The sequence below is a fragment of the Ursus arctos genome, unplaced genomic scaffold, assembly GCF_023065955.2.
Source record: "Ursus arctos isolate Adak ecotype North America unplaced genomic scaffold, UrsArc2.0 scaffold_22, whole genome shotgun sequence".
Taxonomy (NCBI): domain Eukaryota; kingdom Metazoa; phylum Chordata; class Mammalia; order Carnivora; family Ursidae; genus Ursus; species Ursus arctos.
Genome location: NW_026622897.1, coordinates 30,308,532 through 30,329,868, shown reverse-complemented (window position 1 = coordinate 30,329,868; position 21,337 = coordinate 30,308,532). Strand labels below are relative to the sequence as shown.

The 21,337-nt window shown below is 38.6% G+C and overlaps 1 pseudogene; it reads right to left on the bottom strand.

Moving 5' to 3' along the window:
- Window positions 1-15,323: 15,323 nt before the first annotated feature.
- Window positions 15,324-17,840, bottom strand: LOC113259735 (carbohydrate sulfotransferase 6-like; annotated as a pseudogene).
- Between the last annotated feature and the right edge of the window lie 3,497 nt (window positions 17,841-21,337).

Genomic DNA, 21,337 nt, shown 5'->3' with positions numbered 1-21,337 from the left:
ACCAGATGCTATACTTTTTCTTTTTTTTAAACTGAGCTCTCACAACCAGGTGTGATCTCAGCAGTGTCCTGGAAAAGCTTAGACACAGTGGGTTAAATTGATAGTGTTTCAGCCTTTATTTCAATTTCCAAACCGCTCTGCTTTTTATTTAGAGCACTTCGGATAGTTTTATAAAACAACTCTCTCCTCTCTGTCCCTAAAAAGGGTCTAACCTTAAGAATCAATTGGCTGTCTAATCAAAGTCCCTCAAAGTGGTGGGTGGACATAGAGACGCACCATTTACTCATACATTCGTTAACGGCTTACAGTTTCTGCAAGCATGAACTTGATTATGAGATTCCTACTTTGTGCCAGAAAGATAGTCACCTGCCCTCAGAAAGTAGTGGTTGATAGAGATGATAATCACTTACCCTAATGTGAGTTATGAGAGATGAAGGATAGTAACATAAGGGCTCTTATCCATTTGCTGTGGCCTTGTAATAGTCTCACTGCTAGCTGGATAATTTTGGGTCATGGAATTCTGGTGGCAATCTGATTACGTGATGAGGATAAAAGTACCAAAAATAACTATTGTAGCTTATAGTTTAAACAATTCTCTCATTCATATTTAATCTTTATAACATTATGAGGTGGATATCATTATTATCTCCAAAATTAAGCCAACAGATGCTAATAGTTTTACCATCACTCAGTTGTTGTTGTTGTTGTTGTTGTTGTTGTTTAAGATTTTATTTATTTATTTGAGAGAGAGAAAAAGAGCATGAGAGGGGGGAGGATCAGAGGGAGAAGCAGACTCGCTGCTGAGCAGGGAGCCCAATGTGGTACTCAATCCTGGGACTCCAGGATCATGACCTGATGTGAAGGCAATCTCTTAACCAACTGAGCCACCCAGGCGCCCTATACCATCACTAAGTTTTATAAAACAGAGCCAAGCAGTTAAATCCTCATTTTAGAGTCTTAGTTATACAGGTACAGTATATCTTTAGTATACAAAGCACACTGAGTGCATTTTCTTTTGTCTATTTCCATTTTACCTATCTATCTTTCTTTCCATTTCTGTGTTCATATTTTCATGTAATTTTCCATTGACTTTCCACTGGGTTTCACTGAAGGTTACACACATTTCTCCATGCCTCAGTTCAAATGGGGAGCAGTGTGCAATTACTGACTTATGTTTTGTTTTATAGAAGACTTGTCTCATCCTAAATTATAGGCAAAAATCATAGTAAGAAAGTGTTTAAGTGTTCATGCTTTATATATGACTTATAAGTCCAGACTTTATATGTAATTTTTAGGATTTGAAGACCTAGATATATCTTCAGTTTTAGATATGGTATAGACCATCATTGCAAATATGGAAGTAATTCCTTTTCCATACTCATGGATAAAAGCTAATAAATACAACTTCATTTTATTTTTTTCTTTCCCAAACACTAGATAGAGAAATTATAAAATTCAGACAATTTAATTTAGAGGACTTTTTTTTTTCGTAATTATTCATCTAATATCTTAACTCAGAAGTATACGATGAAGTCAATATTATTCTCTATTGCATTTCAAGTACCTAGTACATTTCTTTGCACATAGTAGTAACTCAATAGATATTTATAAACTTTTGGTATTTCTATTAGATGAGAATATGTAAAAGTCTATTGTAAAAACTTATGACAAACTTATTTTAAAAATGACTGATTATGGCAAAAGTTCTAGAAAAACAGAACACTTAACAATAACCAGTTAGGGCTGGCTGTTAAAGACTTTGAACTAAACAACATTCTGTTTATACTCAAAAATCATATTTGAATTTCAGCAATTTCTAAAGTTTATTCCACATGAGTTTGTAAAACAAAGTTCAATCCCTAACCATCAATGGTCTCAGCATTGGTTTTAAACTGGATGCTAATAGAACATAGGGTCTAGAATATAGAAAATTGTGCTTTTAATTTTTTTTGACTTGACAATTTGCTAGAGAAATTTTGATGGCTAAATTTCTAAATTTCTGAATTTCTAAATAAAGAAAGCTCACACTTCTCTCTGTCCTGGAGTCATCATGGTTACCACAATCACCCAAAGGAAAATTTAAATACTCAACAATATTGGTGTAGCAGATATGTTTTCCGTTAAAGGATAATATACAATTCTTATAGTCAAAGTGTTATTTGTAAATAATTTTTCTCCAAGAGAGGCTATTCAGCTCCTCTAGCGTGATTTCTGATTCTATGAATCAAAATCTCATATAGAGAAAACAGAAAAGAATATAGATTTATGGGCTAATTATTTTTCTAGAAATAGGGGGAGGGGAGAAGCTACAACCTTCTTCTTCTTTGTTTAATGAATAGGAATTACAAAATCCCATGATCCCCTGCCGACACTGGCTAATTTGCAGTTTGGGGACTGGAGAGAAGATGACAGCTGCAGACAGTGTGAAGGGAAAACCACCTTGCAACACAGTTTGTCAAGTTGCAGCCTCTGGCTCTGACCTAGGGCCAGTATTCCTGGAGACATGATGAAGTGTGAAAAGTACTGGCAGGCATTTTAGACTAAAAGAAAAAAAAAGTTAGGCGGTAAGGGAAAATGGGGACCAGGAGAGATTAATATTTGTGAGGTTTATAGCAGAAAAGGCAAAGCAATAGGAAGTAAAGAAATCCCTGAAGGGAATTTCTTACAACGGCAGCAGATTAGAAACAGGATGGGCTTGAACAGGAAGCTTATTTTTCCAGCTGGAGCCTTCCCTGCAAACCTGAGGTCGATTGGGGAATGGCAGACAAATGCCAAGCAAATGCGAAATCAAGAAATAATAATAGAATTTACAGTCACTGGGAAAATCTGGGGGTGGGAGTGGGAAGAAAGAAAGAGAGTGAGAGACTAGGGGAAGCAGCGAAGAGGGGAAAGGATGAAACATAATAGAATGTGCTGGCATTCTGAACTTGGAGAATTTTGGAACCAGACCAGAATAACCTATCTGCTGGTGAATGCAGATTCTCAAGTTAGAAGAAAAGTTTGAAATGACGTAGTCTAGATATTTTTCAATTTTATAGCCACAGGAAGTAAACTTCAAACAAACTCATATGCCAAATCCCTTTGTGGATATAGAAGAGCTGATCTAATTTAAGAAGGGGCAGACTTGGACCTGTATGCACTTGCCTCAACTCATGCCTGGAAATTGACTGTAGGGGCACCTACAGAATCTTTATGCCTTTTCAAAATATTTAAAGACAACCTTGTCCAACCTACCCCTCTATTTATTACTGGAGGAAACAGTCTAAGGGCTCAGAGCCTGCGGAAGTGTATTTTGAGGGCCTACAGGCTGTCGGGCTCTGTCCCTGTTTCCTGTCCACCTGGGTTGTGAACTTTCATGATCTCTCTGCTGGAAATGCAGGTCCTCAAAATGACCTCGGCCCATAGTGGGTACTTTTTACTCTCACTCCTTAATGAGGGACATAGCAGTAGATTGATGATGTCCACTTTCACTCTGATAAATAGAGAGGATGTGTTTTTCTCCTCCTTAAAACTGCCATTCTCACTGGAATGGTCAATCAGGCAGTGATGGTGGACAAATAGGTTTCCTTTTCCTGCAACTCCATCTCTCTCATTGTACCTTCTGCCTACAAGGGGTTTTCCAACAGTTTTCCTCAGCTTCTCCAGCTCATGTTGACTCCTTTAATGATCGTTTCTGGCCACTGTCCTGTTCTTCTGAGCTTTTAGCAATGGCAGCTTTTACTGGCATTAACTCTTTGCTTCAGATATTCAGGTTAGCAGCTACTACTGGCTAATCTGATAGGTTAATGGTGTCCCACCATCACTTGACAATGGGTAAAGAAAAAAATTCTTGTCCCCCAAGTATCACTTCTGTAATATCTGAGAGGCAATTCTGTGAAAGCTTTTCACCATAGCCACCTTGCTGCACAAGTCTTTGGATGCATGTATTCAGATAGCCATCTGATTGCACTGGGAAACCACATCTCTGTGGGTACACATATTGTTACATTTATATTATTTCTCCTCCTTTAACTTTGCCTTGAAATTGAATTCTGAACTTATTTTTTAAAATTTGTTTTTAGAGAGGGTGGTAAGAGGCAGAGGGAGAGAGAGAGAATCTTTTTTTTTTTTTTAAAGATTTTATTTATTTGACAGAGATAGAGACAGGCAATGAGAGCGGGAACACAAGCAGGGGGAGTGGGAGAGGAAGAAGCAGGCTCCCAGAGGAGGAGCCTGATGTGGGGCTCGATCCCAGAACACCGGGGTCATACCTTGAGCCAAAGTCAGACGCTTAACGACTGAGCCACCCAGGTGCCCCACGAGAGAGAGAATCTTAAGCAGTCTCCACGCCCAGCACAGAGCCTGATGAAGGGCTCAATCCCACCACCCTGCGATCATGACCTGTCCCAAAATCAAGAGTCTGATGCTTAACAGACTGAGCCACCCAGGTGCCCTGAATTCTGAACTTATTGCCAGAAGTGCTGGGTGAGTGTTATCTCTTCCACTTTCTAGAAATGTGATCTCAAGAAAAACCATCAAATCTTAAAAAATCTCATGTAACTCCTCTGTTCAAAAGGAGATAAATCCCAACGACCCCCTGAGTTACTGGAAGCTTTAAATAAAGTCGAATTAATGGGAAAATGTTTTCAACATTGTAAAGTATTAAATGAATCTAAAGGTTTATGTAACCATAACCACAATAGCATCAAACTGTTTCCTCTGCCTAGATGTTCTTCCCCCTAAGGACCTCACTAGAACAAAAATCCATTTTCTGAGGGAGGATATTCAAGCGGCGGAATCTAGTTTGGCAATATCTAAACTTACACAATAGGGTGCTTGGCAAAATCTTTCAATCTTCTTCATCTACTTTCCATGTATATAGAAGTAATTATTTTAAAATATTGAGTAACAAAAATAGCTCCCTAGCTATCCCTAGTTTCCTATGTAAAAGATACACAAGTGCACAATTCTTGGGAACTTAAGGCAACCCAATGTCTTTTGTTAGTGAATGAAATCCTTGAATAATCTGAACTAAATGTTTCAGTGTTCACTTTACCATTTGGATTTGTCTAATAAGGAATTTGGCTTGATTAGTACATGACATTTCACCAAGCTTTTATTTAATTTTGTGCTGTATTTTATTATCAAATAAAAATACAGGACATTTAGTTAAATGTGAATTTCAAGTAAAAAAATTTAATTTTTTAGTGTCTGTATGCCCCATACAATTTTTGCAGCCCTGCTTGCATTTTCTCTCTGTTCCCTTTCTTTACAAATGTCTCTGTCTTTCAGTGGCTTAAGCCAGAATTCATCCCTTCATCCCTTGACTCCTTCTTATATTTTATCAATCACAGAAGACTCCTGATTCCATCTCCCAAATGTGTTATAACTTTATCTATTTCTTTCCACCCCCATTGGCATTTCTCTATTAGAGGTCATCATTACCTCGGACATTGATGGCAGCAACAGCATTGGAATTAGTTTTCCTGTCTCTGGTTTTCCCCCTGTTATCCTACAGCAATCTAAATGCTATCTAAATGCAAATTTAGTCATGTAAACTAGAAAATAAGCTCCAGGAGATCAGGACCTGGGTCTTTCTTTCTCACCTCTACATCCCTAGTGACTTATACATTGATCCATTCATTCAACAGACATTTACTGAGTATCTACTATGTACCAACCAGTGTTCTAAACCTTGGAAATTCAGTATAAAACAAGACAGACAAGGGCTCTGTCCCCAGGGATCTTACATCTCAGTGAAAGAAGATAAGCCCAAACAAACAAAAGCAAAGAAATAAGAAAGTATAAGGTAGTGATGAGTTCTGTGACACAAGTAAAATTTGGTTTGTGGGAAAAAGTGGCCAGTGGGCTTGCTTTAGATAGGGTAGTCAGGGACAGCTCCTCCAAGGAAGTGATGGGGATGAATGGCTATGGGTCATCATTGTCCTGGTGTGTGATAGATAAGGTCTTGATTTTTCTGGTTCTTATTGCTCATTTTGCAAGGCTAATCTTAATCCACTTTTGGGTATCGTATAATCTCACCAATTGAATTTCACTTCCTCTTACACAGTGTTTTTCACACTTTAGTTGGCATTAGAGTGACATGGAGTGATTGGTTGTTAAAACACAGACTGATGAGTTCTAAACAGGAAGTTTCTAATTCATTTGATCTGGGATGGGCCTGCAGAATTTGAATACTTTACCCATTCTTCCCAGGTGCTACCCATGGTGCTGGTCCAGGGGTGGTTTTGGGAATTCACACATAGCCACCTACAGTCTTCCTTCCACTCTTGTTCTATCTGCAGAGCTTCACTCTCCTGCTTTCCATGTCCCTTTGCTTTTTTGCATTATTGGCTCTTACTCATTTTTCAGGTCTCAGTATACTTTTATTTCCTGTAAGAACATTTTCAGAATATAGGCTCTTGGACATTTCATAGAGCCATACTGTACCCTGACATTATCACATTATGTTATATAGTTGGTCCTCGAACAACATGAGGGGTTAGGAACACTGATCCCCATGTAGTGGAAAATGTGTATGTAACTTTCGACTCCTCAAAAACATAGCTACTAATAGCCAACTATTGACCAGAAACCTTACTGAGGACATAAATAGTTGATTAACACATATTTTGTATATGTATTATATACTGTTTTTATAATAAAGTAAGTAGAGAAAAGAAAACATTATTAAGAAAATCGTAAGAGGGGAGCCTGGGTGGCTCAGTCAGTTAAGCATCTGCCTTTGGCTCAGGTCATGATCCCAGGATCCTGGGATCAAGCCCCCCCCTCTTAGGGCTCCTGCTCAGCAGGGAGTCTGCTCCTCACTCTTCCCCTCCCCCCACCACTTGTGTGTGCACACTCTCTTTCTCTCTCTCTCAAATAAATAAAATCTTTTAAAAAATCGTAAGAAAGATTAATCTAAAGGGTGTAATGCTAAGTGAAATAAGACAGAGAAATACAAATACCATATGATTTCACTTATATAGAGAATCTAAAAAATGAAACAAAAAAACAAAAAGCAGAAACAGACCCATTAATACAAAAAACAATTTGATGGTTGCCAGAAAGAAGGATGGTGGGGAGATGGGCAAAATTGATGAAGGGGAGTGGGTGACAAAGACTTCCAATTATGGAATGAATAAGTCATGGGGATGAAACGTACAGCATAGGGAATACAGTCAATGATATTATAATAGTGTGAAATGGGGGTAGCAGATGAGCATAGCATAATGTATGGTCTTTTTGAATCACTATGTTGTACACCCGAAACTAATATAATATTGTGTGTCAACTATATGTCTACTTAAAAAAAAAGAAAAAATCATAAAGAAGAGAAAATATGTTTATAGTACTGTTAAAAAATCTGTATATAAGTGGACCCTCACAGTTCAAACCTGTGTTGTTCAACGGTCAACTGAAGTTTCCTATTTCCTTGTCTATCTTCTTAGCACAGTTCCTAATCCTTTTAATTCAAGAAATAATCAGGACTCTAATGATTGCCAGTCTGGTCAAATGATTTCCTTCATATGGTTTGTAAATATGGAAAATAATTAGCTATGATAAAGATAAAATGACATATCTAATACCTGCTTTATTAGTTCTTTATAGAATAAAGATTATGAATGAATGATTTCCATTAAAATCATGATTTTGGAATTAACTCTTAGGAAAATAGTCCCTCTGTCTCTATTCCTATTCCACCTTGAAAAAAAAAAAAAAAGGCTAAGCACTTCTTTTTTAAACATGTAAGCTACCAAGGGGTTAAAGACAGTACTGTAGCTACTCTAAATTTGGGTAGATTAAGAGACGTAAAACATTTTTTTCCAAAAAATAGTTATAGTGTTTATCCATTTTTAAATTCTTTCCCCCATGTATTTTACATTCCAGGGATCCTAAAACAGCAACGGCTGTTAATAAAAGGATATTATTAATGAGAAATGGGAGAGTAAGTGCTCTTAAGTCTTTTGAGAGATGTTTTCTTAGAGAGGAAATCATATTATGAGAAAAAATGAAATTGTGCATTAGTCAATCAAGGCAATGTTAATTAAACTTGGGGAAATAGTATCAACATTTCAGTCTTAGATATTATTCAATCATAAGGAAGAATGACAAACAATATGGACAGTGTGAAGTAAATATAAGATCTTCTTCACATCTCATTACTCATCTTCTCAATTTCCTTTTCAACAAATGACAGTGCATTTTCTGTCATAGTCTAAATGAATAAGAAACCAGGGTCTAAAATGCATCTTGGACTAAAACTGGTCTTGCCAGTAGGGGAGTCAAAGTGGAAGACAGGAAGAGGAAAGGTTAGATTGTAAAGACTAAAAATTGCTTTTCGGAGATGATATGCATTTAGTAGAGCATAAAATGAATTTGATCTTAGCTGGGAATTCAAAATGTAAGAGCTTTAAGAGATTGTTAAAATCCCAGTGCCTACATTTAAGAAATCTATTTTCCACCTTAGAGATTTAGAAAATAAAAACTACATGTCAGCAGAGGACTGGGGATAGGGCTTTTTGGCTTCTGGAAAGTCTTGAATGAATCACTTAGTGTCATATGAGAAATAGGTGTTATTCCTATAAAATCCATCATACTATAAAAACAAAGCACTGCAAAGGACCTTTAAAAGTCAACTTAAGCATCCCCCTGTCTGCACACATGCCAATTTGAAAATTATTCTGGGCTGGTTTTAAAGGCCTTAATAAATATTTCCTTATTCCATTAGCAATCTGGTATAGTACTTAATAGTTTTCACTGTCAGAAAAGTCTTCCTTATATATTGTTTCAATCCCTTTCAGTCTTGTTTCTTTTCTTTTTTTTCTTTTCTTTCTTTCCTTTCTTCCTTTCCTTCCTACTTTCCTCTTTTTAAAAATTTAGTCCTCCATAGAGATAGACAACTGTTAGTCATCATAAATTATATGTCTTTATCTTTTATATAATTAGTCAATAGTAATTTTTTCTCTAGTTGAATAATTTCAGTTATTCCAAATCTCAGTTATTCTTTGAACTCTTTGCAAGGTCTAGTTTTTTCTTACCTAGACATTAGTCTCTACAATTCACTTCCCTTACATTGTGTTAAAGATTCTCTTTATTCCTTATTATTTGAGTTAGTGAGTTAAAGCAGATTGTGTTTTTTCATACAGAATTTGATCAGTGATGAAAATAATATAAGCATCTCAACTATCTCTCACTTTTAGTATGCAAATAATATAGTGTTGAAAAATTGGAAATAAGATAAACAAGAAGAAAAATGTCACCCAAATTCCACTATTCAGTGGTATAATTGTAAATATTTTGCTGTGTTTTCTCTGGCCTGCTTGTAATTTGAATTATGTAAGCTTATATATCGTGATTGTTTTCCCATATCAATGAAATTATATCTTAGAAGTAGTATTATGTGTTGCAGAATTACTTCCCAAATCAATTTGAATAGAGTAGGAAAGCAGACGTAGAACTGCACAAGCAACGAGATTACAGTGTACAAAGTTCTATAATAAAGGTGTGATAAAATTCTAGTGAAACGAAGCAGGACTTTTTTTTTTTTAATAACAGTGTAGAAGAAACAGGGAAGACTCCACATGATGTTTTAGTGACTATTGGAGGATGACTCGAGTTCCTTTAACAGAAAATGGGAGATACTGAATACAGGGGAAAAAAGAACCCTGTAGGCACCCAAGTATGAGAGAATGGTGTGTTGGGATATAGCCGCAGGCATAGGAAAGCAAAGGCTTATGAGTGAAGCTTTCAACAGGGGGAGCTATTTATCTTTTCTTACCTTTTATGCATTGCATAAAAATACAGACCACATTGGCCGTGATCAGGTGCGGGTTAGACCCCAGGGCGTGGGTTTAGTCTCTTCTCATGCATGCAGGATTGTAGGATCCTTTGTGAACATGAAGTTGATACTGGGGCTATCACGGGACACTGAGTGATCAAGTTAAATAAAAAAAAAAAAAAAGCTTTTTTGTTTATAGACTAAGTTCAAAGAACAGTAAACTATAGGTAGATTATTTCAATTCCAGTTTTCTCTACTTTGTGGCCTGACAAAAATACTAAAATTTGGAGGAAGGTGGTTAAAAGGTACAAACTTCGAGTCATACGGTAAATAAGTAGTAAGAATGTAACATATAGCATGATGATTATAGTTAATACTGCTGTGTGATATATAGGCAAGTTGTTAACAGAGTGGATTCTAGGAGTTCTTTCTCATAACAAGGAGAATTTTTCTTTTCTTTTTACTGTACCTCTAGGGGATGATGGGTGCTAACTAAACCTACTGTGGTAACCATTTTATAAGATATGTAAATCGTATACCATCATGCCATATACCTAAAACATATACACTGATGTATATCAATTATTTCTCAATAAAACTAGAAAAATACTGAAATTCTCTGAGTCTTAAGGGCCTTATCCATTAAATGGGGTAAAATGAGACCTCCTTATACTGGGACTATGAAAATTAAGATGTACATGGTGATATTATGAGAAAGTCCAATCAGTTCTCTTCAACTCCATATATGTAGGGTATTAAGATTGTTGATTCTTTATCCTAACTTCACACATTGTGTTCAGGTTCTTTGCCCAATCCACTGGGAATTTATAAGTGTCCATGGTATTTGGTAAAGCAGTATCACAGGCAGGTATTTATCAAGAGGTTTAGTAAGTTTTGCTTCTCACAAAATGCCCATACATCGTATTGATAAATTATCTAAGTATTTTTAATTTGGATAATCTTATAAGGACTAATCCAACTGGTGAATTATTTTTCTTAATGGCTGTATACATAATACTGTGTAAGCTTAAAGTGGAGAAGGTGATGATTTGATACTTCAATACACATATATCAGGGAATGATCACCAAATAAGGTTAGCTAGCGCCTCCATCCCATCACATAATTACCACTTTTTGTGTGTTCAGAGCATTTAAGATGTACTCTCTTAGTAACTTGCAAGTATATGATATAGTATTGTTAACTATAGTCACCATGCCGTATATTTAGATCCTAAGAACCTATTTAGATCCTAAGAACCAAAGGAAGTTTATACCCTTTGACCAACATCTCCCCATTTCTCTCACTCCTGGCCCCTGACAGCCACCATTCTCCTGTTTCTGTGAATTCTTAAGACATGAGGACTAGATGTCAAACATCTTTAATAGGATAGTTTTATCCATCACTACCCCCATTTTTCTTTTTTCCTATTTGGGGTCAGGTGCTATACCTTAGGTGTTCTCCTCTAATGTTCTTACAGTTTCTCTTCTGAAACCTTGCTGGAATAAAACTTCTATTTATGTGTGTTCAATGTGCTTTCATAAAGGATGCTTTACTGCATCCTTGCATGTTGTCACATGGGTTTAACGGAAAAGAATAAGTCTACTAACAGAGCTGAATATGTAAGGCAAGGAACCAGGCTTCCCTCTAGAAGGACCACGTTGGAAACACTGTGCTATCTTCTGGAAATTTCAAAGCAGAGAGGTGCAGGTGGCTGGCAGAGGCCAATATTCCGTGACTGCCTACTCGATGATACATTGTTCTAGATTATTTATCTGCATCTCATCTTCCAATTCTTCCAAACGATTTGAGGCAGAGTTCTTAATACAAAAATTCAGGGATGTGGAACATTGAGAAACAGGCCTCAAGTCAAAACAGCAAGATAAAACAGGACTGATAGGGCAAGATTCACTTTTGTGGGTCCTTTCTATGAGAAGTTGCCTCCATAATAAAAGGAGAATATACAATGTAAAGATAGAAGTTAAGGTGGAGAGGCAGACACTTCTCCAAAGTACTTTCAGTAGCATTAAAAATTTTTCCACCAATCCCACTGAGTAAGACCTGCCTGTCCAGGCTGTAAGCTTCTGTATACCTGGTCTGTTGCTCTGGAGATTTAACACTCTTAGAAGACATGGTAATTGTTTAAAAGACTGTTTTCCACGTGTATTTTCAAATATGCACTATTCCTGGTCATTAGACTCAGAATCTGGCAGAGAGCATATACCAGGACAAATGTAAAATGTGTCTAAAGATAAACTACTGTTTGGGTTATAGGGCTCTTTGCTATCTGGCTCAGTACTAACTTTGAAAACTCACTCTCTAGTTTCTCATCTCAGCTGCTACTTATGGATTTCAGCTGGAAAAATTGGCATCAAGTTTCCATGATCATGCTCAGAACAAAGAAATGTAGATCTTTTTTTTTAATGACCGGAATGTCTGGGAAATAGCCATCTCACTGGTACTGTAGCAGAGTCGATCCATAGCTCCTCTGTGTTGCAAATGCATTTGTTTTAGTAAGTGAATAATGAAAAATAAATTACTCTTTCAATGCAAAACTGCCTGAGACTTGAACTCATGTGTAAGAGCCTTTCATCATGTTTAAAGGTGTCTAGTGAAAGTTAATAAAACAGTGGGCTCTATTCATTTTTTTAACTCATGTGAATTACACCTTAAGACAAGGTTGTTCATGCCTTAGTTGCTTTCCAAAAGAATCAATCTGAAAGTGAAAACTATATCACAGTGCCTATTATGTTTTGAAATTTTATGATACATACTTTGCAATTTGGTATTGGACTTACAATAGGGTCTAACCTATGCATGTGGAAAAGACAGGTATGAACACACCATTAAAAATGAGGCTTTAGGTCATCTGTGTAAAATCTAGAAGTGCTCTGCCTTTTGAAAATGAATATATCTGCATTCTAAACTACCTACTCACTCTGCTTCCTTGAAAATACTAATGCTACTGCTATATAATCACACACTGAAAAGGAAATTAGAAAAAAAACCACTATTGAACCTGTTCTAAAATGAATAAAATCGGGGGTACCTGGATGGCTCAGTCGGTTAAGCGTCTGACTCTTGATTTCGGCTCAGGTCACGATCTCAGGGTCATGAGATTGAGTGCCACGGTGGGTTCTGTTCGCTGAGTGTGAAGTCTGCGTAGACTTCTCTCTCCCTTTCCCCCCCCCCCCCACGGCATGTGCTCTCTGTCTCTAAAAAAATAATAAAAAATAAATAAAATGATTAAAATCACAGAGAAAACTTTCTCATGTGATAACTAAATTTCCTGTCCTTCCTCTTTCCCATCATCCGTTCCAAATACTCTGCTTTAGAGTTCCATGCATATATATAAACATGCACATAAACACACATATCTTCTCTCCTAAACATTTTCTATAGCTGAGCTTTCATAATTGTAGAATTCTAGAATTAAGACTATTTTTGTTTGCTTGTTTTGTTGGTCTGTCTTTTTGGGGTGCTTTTGAAAAAGACATTTGTTTCTTCTGTTCTTACGAATTGTTATGATGTGTAACATTCCTACATGGAAGAGCCATGATGGGGTTACTTATATAAAGGCGTATGTCATGTTAGTAGCAGAACTGGAACTCAGAATCTGACTCCCACTTAATTGTTTCATTTTGTGATGCCTCCTTTCCTGTGTGTCATTTTGTGTAGCTGATGTGATATCCCAGGCCGTCACACAAGGCAGGGGCTCCTGTATGATACACAGATGCCCCCACCAACAGAACCACACTTCACACAGTAGTATAAAAAAGTTTTCCCTTCTAGTCCATACTCTCCCAACCCATCATAATAACCATTATCCCCATAATAAATTATGGAGGTTATCACAATAATACGTAAAAAGAGCACATTTTTGTGTGTATTCTGAATGCATTACCCAGTGATCTTACTTCCATCCAGGGGAGAATCAATGTTCCCTTTCTCTTTTCTTTGCTGGTATACAACTAAATCTAGCCATCTAGAAGCTCATGGCCTCCCTGCAACTGTCCAATGTTCAATCCTAAAAGTGATAAGACACTGGTTTTCAAGTGTATATTACTCAGAGTTTATTTTTTTTAAGATTTATTTTTACTTACTTTTGAAAGAGCGAGCATGGGGGAGGGGCTGAGGGAGAGGGAGAGAAACAGACTCCCTGCTGAGCACAGAACCCTACACAGAGCTCCATCTCACCACCCTGAGATGACCTGAGCTGAAATCAAGAATCGGAACTTAACTGAGCCACCCAGGTGCCCCGAGTTTATTTTTGTTGTTCACACTACTCTTCCTTTTGTTTCTTTTTTTTTTTTTTTTAAAGATTTTATTTATTTACTCGACAGAGATAGAGACAGCCAGCGAGAGAGGGAACACAAGCAGGGGGAGTGGGAGAGGAAGAAGCAGGCTCATAGTGGAGGAGCCTGATGTGGGGCTCGATCCCATAACACCGGGATCACGCCCTGAGCCGAAGGCAGACGCTTAACCGCTGTGCCACCCAGGCGCCCCTTCCTTTTGTTTCTAATTGTGAATCTACCAAATCATAAACTGTAGGAACTGAAAAAAATAAATGCTTGAGAATTTCCGAAAATGTACTGCATAGAGCTTGCTCGCTGTGCTACATAGACATTCATGACTTAAGTCAGAAAAACGGAGTGTCTTTTCTTGGCTGAAGACTCTTCTTTTTCCTTAGTGCTTTTCTTGTCTCTTCCATCAAACATCCCAGGAATAAACATGGTGCTTCACAATTAATTTTGTTCCACAGTGAGTCTGCAGGATTGCCTTTAAGGCTTATACTAGCTACCAATCTCATGTTTTATACTAACATAGTTCTATTTTAGGGATAAAGCCAATTATTAGGATTGCAATGAGAACCAACCAATATTCTCCTTTATGTTACTTCTTTATGTTATTTTTTTTTTCTTCCCCACACAGATTAATTATTATGTTTAGTTTTGTAGGTAGGATTTTCCTGTCAGGACAATCAAAGGTTCACCTTACCTGGGCAGGTTATGGGGGTATGTGGGCTCCTGGGAGATAGGGCAGACACTGGCTAAGGGGAGACCATAGATGAGAAGCATCTTGTCTGATTTCCTGCCTAAAGATACAGGTGAATATAAATGCCAGTGGCTCTCATGGAGCCAGGGTGGTGGGGGGAAGCACAGACTTCAGAGCCAGCTCACCACAGTGCCCCTCTGGTCCCAAACAGTGCTGGGTCCTCCTTCTTAGCTGCTGGTTGCTGCATCCCAAGAAAGTAGAAAGAAGAAAGCCTTTGAGTAGGAGCCAAATTGTCTGAACTTACTCTCTGTGCCCAGAGGAAGTGGGGACATGGTTTTTCTTTCCATGAAAAGTGTGTCTGATGGGAATCCAGCTCCTAAATAGTACTCAAGGGGGAAATCTTGAAGCAAAGAGAAAGTAACACGGATTTTGGGGACTCAGTCCGTTCCTACTACAGGGGAGGACACCCAAACTCCCGGCCCCTCCAATAGGTGCCCCGAGTTCATTTTTATTCTTTATTCTCCCTGTGTGCCCCGACTCCCTCCCCATCACCACAACTGGGGGCCTCTGCTAAGACCTGGGGGCAGGCGCTGTGGGCACTGCCCAGCTGAAGCTGCTCAGCCCCCACGGCAGAACCAGATCCAGGCTGAGGTCGCCCTGCTTCCCTTCAGAGGATGTGGGCCGGTACTCCAGAAGCTGCTGCGCGCCGGGACACAGCTGCTGCGCTCCAGGACAGAGGTCCTGCACACGGTGGACCTTGGCGAAGGGCAGCGTGTGGTGCCAGACCTCGGAGACGCTGAGCGCGTGCCCGCTGAGCACGTGCCCGGACGCAGCCTTGGCCTTATGGCGCATGCCACGTCCACAGCCATAGGTGATGCTGTGGATCCAGGCCTCCAGCGGCAGCGTGACACTCAGGAAGGGCAGCAGCTTGAGTGTGGCGGCCTCGGAAATGCGCACTTGGCTGCAGCACACCTCACGCACCACGCCGAGGCTTGGGTCAGCCTCCAGACGCATGCCACTGGTGCTCAACATGGTGTGTCGTCACGTGCCAGCAGCGTGCGCAAGCGCAGCACGGCTCAGGGGCTGAGCAGCAGGTATAGGATCGGCAGGTTGAGTTTGGGATGGCTGCGCAGCAGCGAGTAGAGCACCTGCACGTGGAAGAAGTGCACCTCCTTGAGCACCTCGTGTCTGCAGGAGCGGCAGGCCTCCCGGGCCAGGCCAAAGCGCCGATGCAGGAATAGCGGCTGATACACTGCCTTACTGTTGCTGGCGCCGCGTGGGAACGTGCTGCAGGCTGGCTGCGGGCACAGCGCTGGGAGAGGTCTGACGGGCTGAGTCGCCACGGCAGGTAGGCGTGGAACAGGTCCATGTTGCATAGGAGGACAGAATGCACCAGGTTACCCCCGGCCGTGTTACAGCTTGAACAAAACAAAAATTAAAAGTGAGTATGGCACACAGAAGACCAATCTTGGATAGCCTTCAGGCTCTCGATCAGCTTTTCTTTTTCTTCTAGTTAGACCTCTATATTCCCCTTCATCCTTCCTTTCTGACATAAATCGGAGCAATAAATTAATATCTTGGTTTATTTCTCATAACCTGGTTTTGCTTTCTTGGAAAACTGCTTGACCCAATTAAATTGTTAGATCATCGTTTGGTAAACATGCAGCCCTAGAAACCTAGTTTTGTCATCTACTGAGAATGAACCTATCTGTCCCTAGAGCCTTTCAGTAACCAAGCTCATGTGATTGCTGTATAAAACCAGAATAGCAATTCCATTAATTTACCCTCCATACATAACCATAACAAAAGCTGGAATATTTATGTCTAAAATACAGACATTTCAAGCCAAAAATTAGCTGCAACGTCATTTGATGAATGTGGAAGGAGAACAAGAAGACTGGATGAAAGTTAAGTGGCATTGGGCAAAATGACCAGTTCACCTGTCAAATCTCAGCCTTAACAATTACTAGCTGGGAAGCCTTAGACAGATTATTTTACTTCTCTAAACCTTAATGTGCTCCTTAGTCAAATAGGGGTGGTGATAGTAACTAACTTCGTATTAAATAATGCAGCATATGAAATATTTAGAACATTGTCTAACCTATACTGAGTACAATCCTATCTGTGCAGCCTCACAATGAAGAGGGTGAGGTCATCATGGTTAAAAACTAAGGTGGCTTCTTTCCTAGATCTGGATTGTTCGTAGGCATGGACCATGCCAATTTTTGTCACCATGCCTCCCCTTTTATCTTTTCCAGAGCTGACCAATAATTTTTTTTAAGTCACACATTGTTTTCTTTAAATCTGTGATAAATATGTTAGTCAGTCTTTGCACGCCCATGACCATTCTGACGCCTGAAGGTCATCTTGCACTTCTGCTGTGAGCTACTCGGCATTGGGTTTTGCAGTTCAACTCTTAAGGCATGGCTATATTTCCCCACTTCCTCCTTCTTTGGAAGCCTTGTTATACCTCTGTGTATAAAATCCAGTGTTCTTATGGTGACAACATTTGGATAAAGTCATACGGTGTCAGTATAGACTTTAGAAAAGATGAAAAGCTGCAGAAAACAAAACAAAACACTGCCACAGAGGCTAGAGAAAGTGCATTTCAGATCAGCAAACTGATCAGACAGACTCCGCATCTCAGTGGTCTGCAGGGACAAAACACAAAAGCGTCAAGGCAAACAAGCACACTAATCTTCTCAATCTCTTTAGTTTTTTTTTTTCCTTGCCAAATTATTAAGTATCAGTATCTTTTCTATAAGGCTGTCCAATTTATTTTTAAGTATTGTATATTATCCTCACTTGCCAGTTTGGTTACAGTAGAAAATGAGTTACTTGTCACAACCAGTAAAAGCACTCGGCCATAGATTTCTTTTGAAAAGTTTTTTTTGAAGGTTGGAAATACAGCTGCTAGATTTCTTATAAGATTTAATTTACACCAGAGAAATTGGACATGTGTGGCTTAAGAGAATTTTATGTCATATCCCAGGTGCCCCTAGACCCAGGATTTCAGGGTCAAAACTCTTACTCTGAGGCACAGCAGACTTCTAAAACATCCACTTGAGTGACAGCTTTGGCTTTCATGCCATCAGGTCTTGACTAATCAGTCCTGAAATTGTGGGAATAAGACAAATGTAAACACATTTGATTAATTGTGCCCTCTGGAAAAATACTTGATAATTATTCTCTCAAAAAATACAAAGACATGACAGATAGATGGATGTGTCTGTGTATATAATTCTAATTTTAATACTTAACAAATATATATGCAAAATAATTCATTATTTCAATATTTTCATTTCATAAAATGATATGAGGGATTCTCCTCCACTATGCTCCTTCACATCCACTAGCAGTACCACATACTCCTCACTCATTTCATTCAATTCTGTAATACATGTATTTGCATGAAACATGAATTTTCATTTTCGATAGCATTCATAAAGTGATACTTGTGGAAGAGGGGTAAAGGCATATATTGTGATAAGGAGAGGATTCGTCAGCAAAGATATTTAACAGTTTGAAAGTTGGAGATGAAGGTGAATGAGGATATAAAGCTCCTCTGGATACAGTACTCATGGACTTTGGTGAGAGTGCTAGAGGAGGAAATTAGGGAATAGAGTTGTAAGAACTTTCACTAGAGCTTCAGACAAATCAGCTCACGAGTGGAATGCCTAGAGGAGTAGGGTATCGACAGCGCGGTGGACACACTAAATGAGATAATCTAAGGTTGTGAATGGTTGTGGTCGTAATACAGTGCTGCGTGCATGGGAAGACCCTTTAATTTACCAGGAAATTAAAATCAAGGTATGACCGTCCTTTCCATGTTTTAATCACCACTTTGGGCTCCATGTCGCCCTCATTGCAGTTACTTCTGAGTGTATGTAGTGAAAAAGCCAAATTGGCTGGCTGTCATTTTGGGGTACAGAAATTTGTCTGAAGTTGTTTTAGAAAGAGTGAAAATAGATTTTAAGTCATTTTATTTCGTTCAAACAGCATTTAAATTGGAAAAAAAATGTTTAAATCCACTGCTTAGGGAAAATCAAATCACGTTGAATCACAGAGGCTAATATGAGATAGAAATTACTGGGTATCTCCTAGTTATGTCATTTATATCAAAAGAAGTGCTGTGACAGAAATTTCAAAGGGTTTCAAATTGAAAATTATGGTTGGGAGAAAATGGCTTTCACAAAAATAAAGGCCAAAAAAAAAAAAAAGTAAAAATAGCGTGATGTTTCCATTTGCTGCGTAGTTCTGTTGGGGCCCTCAAGTGTTCAGAAATCTCTCCCCGGTCTTCCCTAATGGTTTTGAAATGAAGCTGTTGACAGCTGTGATCAGCAAGCCCCCTTTGCTCTCACTAGTCTTCTGTTTTCTTTTTCTCTTTGCAGACACGCTCAGTTGCATCCTTCTAGACCCTGCCCCCAATATGGCTTTTCCTAAAGAATCTCTTTTTAGGATGCTGTGACTATGTTCTCCTCAAAGGAGGTGGGAACAAATGAACATAGTTGGAGAATATTGTAACATGTTCGTGATGGAAGGAAAATGGTTTCTTCCTGTCTGTGGGTTCATCTGTGAGACTCTGAGAAGGCTCCTCTGAGGGAGTCCATTAATACATTTCAAATATTGCTCTCATGTATTTTATGACAAATGTGCAAGTTGATGGAACTCAACGGGAGTACTTTGGAAAACAACCTTGGGTTTACGTTTCTAAGGTATTTCATTTTACCCTGTGTCGTGTGCAGATTCCTATGCTGAGGAGGCCATCTTGCTTGCTTGTTTCAACTTACTGCCTATTAATTTCAAATGGCTTGACAGTAAAGTGGAAAAGGCAACATTCTAAAGATTTTGTTTAATTTTCGTTCATTAATGCAAAACCAGTTGCCACCCCCATTTCAACTCTATTGTCTGTGTGTTTGTATTTATGATATTTTGATTTGGGTCTAATTTCTGTTGTAAGAGAGACTATGTGGTAGGATGGGAAGAACATGGACGATCTCTGCCACAGAGCTTGATGTATGGAATTCAGCAAGTTAAAGTTTTGAGTCTCAGTTTCCTCATAAAATCACTATTTAATATTGAAACTTGATATATATGATATATATATATCATATATATATCTATGAGATGTAACATATTATATATGATATATATATATCATATATATATCTATGAGATGTAACATATTATAATCATCATCAGTGTATTTGAATCCATGTATTCCTCTTAGTTTACTTCATCTTCTCAGATCTAGAATCTCCTGAAGAACAGAATAATGCCTATAAAATTGTGAGGGATGATGATAAAGAGATGGGAACAAATTTGTCTATCCATGGAGCTTCCAATTAAATACCCGTTTGGTTTTTTTCTGAGCAGATTGCATATTACCAGAGGTCCAAAGGACTAGTGGGAGCAAAGAGTGGAAAAGTTAATGGAACTGGTAGGTCAGAGACTTGTATGAAAGAAGGCTGAATTATAGAGCACTCTGGGGCTACAGAGAGCGCAAAGCATCAGTCCTCAAGAAAATGAGTCAAGTTCAGCAGCTGAAAGAGCAGCACTCTTGGAGTCATTAATGCGCTCAACAAATGCTTAGGAGGATCTACTGTGTGCCAGGCACATTTCTAGGGAATTCAAGGGGAAATGAACTAAGCAAACCCCCCTACTTTTGTAGGACTTTCATTCTAGTTAGGGAGAGGGGAAAGGTGATAGTAATTAGGGTTAAAAAGTCAAAAAGAAAAAGGAAAAGGGGTTGAAAGCATGAGTAGTGTAAGAAAGTAAAGTGACATTTAAATAAATCTCTGAAGGAAATGCAGGAGTGATATGGGAAGAGCAGATGAAGAAGCTAAAAGTACAAAGGACCCTGAGGCAGAAATGCCTTGGATGCTGGAGACAGTGGAATGATCCAGCAGGAGTAGTAGGAGCTGACATTTGAGAGGTAACCTGCCCAGAATATCATGTAGGGCCCTATCGGTCCTTTCCAGGGTTTTGTCTTTTACTTTGAGTGAAGTAAAAATTCTTTGGAGGATTTTGAGCAGAAGAATAACAACAAGATAAAGTCAAGAAATTAGAATAAGATGGATGGAATCCACTAGCATATCCAAAATCAAGAAAAGGGGGTGCATCATAAGGCAGGGAAAAATAAATGTGGAAAACATTAATACCAGTATAAGGGTTGGCATACTAAGAGCACCATCTCTCCCAACAGGACCTCCACTGTTTGTTGATTGATTCCTGATTCCTTTTAATTTGATGAAAAACAATTCTGAGTGGTCTGCAACTGAGTTGTATAGTTAGGAGGAAAGGGACAAAAGCGGAGTAGTTAGCAATAAATACATATTTTCATGGTTCTCACTTGTCTTCAAATCTTGGAAAAGTACCATTTTCTAATTTCTATTCTTTTCATCTATCTTTACTGCAAATACATGGACTAGGGAAAACTGTATGTGAGCTGGGAGGAGGTGATACAGGGAGTAGTTATTTTCAGAGAACATATTATAGTTGGTCCAGGCTTCATGCAGCTTGAAGATCTAGTTGATTTTACTGAAGTTTTACAAAAAAAAAAAAAAAAAGATGGTATGAGATGT